The following is a 1,293-nucleotide window of genomic DNA, read 5'->3' on the forward strand; positions in this document are numbered from 1 at the left end:
CTGGTGGTTTAGTGGGTTATGTTAAGCTGCTAACTCTAAGGTCAATAGTTCAAACACACCAGTGGCTCCAAGGGAGAAAATGAGGCTGTCTTCACCTGTAAAGATTTACAGTCTTATGAACCCAAATAGGTGAACCAAAAGAAGTTCTACCCTGCCCTACAGATTCGCTGAGTCAGAATCAACTCAACAGCAGTGGTTGACTTAGCTATTACAGTATAAGGAAACACATTCCAACCCACTCAGACTTACTGTGGTAGTTATATAATCTCCTGTCAACTTGATGATATTAAGAGTGAAGGAGTGGAGTCTAGCCTGTCAATCAGGTAACAGCCTGATGATGCCTCCTGGTGGGCATGGCCTCCTCGTGAGGATTCTGGGAACTACCACACACTCTCAACTTCATTTTCCTGTTGACAAGTCACATGGAGCCACACTGATGGCAGCCAGAGCCCTGGAGATGTGTCCACTGCCACTGGAGCCACAAGACTTTTCACCCACCTGCCTGTGGTCTTTCTGCATTTGTATACGTGAGTCTCAAGAGTAATTTATGGACTAGTATTGGACTTATGAGCTAATATCAGACTTGTCAACTTGATCTGGGCTGGGATGTTTTCTTAATATGCAAGTATTCATTTGGTATATAGCTCTCTCTTATACATATATAAGTGTCCTTGGATTTGTTTCTCTAGTCAACCCTTGCCAGACATAGGTACCTTGGCTGGAAATTTGCTGCTGAAAGAACACAGCTTTGAAAATCCTCTGGTGCAATCCTACCTCACACACATGGGGTTATTTATTCATGGCTGAGACTTGACTTGATACAACTAGCAGTAACATTCTAGCCAGACAGTGGCAAATTTGACTCATCTGTTCTACCTCTCTCAGCTTCTGGGACCTGGAAGCCTTGTCAAATGAGCACAGGCTCTTTAGGACTAAGGTTTCTAAGCCTGCCTTTTGTCTCAGAAGCACAAACCCACTCCCTTTAACTACTTCCATGAGTAGAACTTGCCTTTGTTCCTTCCCAAGGATATGATGGACTGCAAATAGGGACCAAGGGACAGTTGGTGAAAGGTGATAATGAAGGAGGAAATGATAAGAACATTCCTAGGTAAACAAGCGGCCATCTAGCTCAGAAGCAACAAAGCCAACATGGAAGAAGCACACCAGCCTGTGAGATCACGAGGTGTCAAAGGGATTAGGTATCAGGTGTCATCAGAAAAAAAGTCTTACCATAGTGAATGAGGGGGGAGTGCGGAGTGGAGACCCAAAGCCCATTAGTAGGCCACTGGAGAT

This window comes from Echinops telfairi, unplaced genomic scaffold (genome assembly GCF_000313985.2).
Source record: "Echinops telfairi isolate 266 unplaced genomic scaffold, ASM31398v2 ScPeMD7_1;HRSCAF=3_0, whole genome shotgun sequence".
NCBI classification, from domain to species: Eukaryota; Metazoa; Chordata; class Mammalia; order Afrosoricida; family Tenrecidae; genus Echinops; species Echinops telfairi.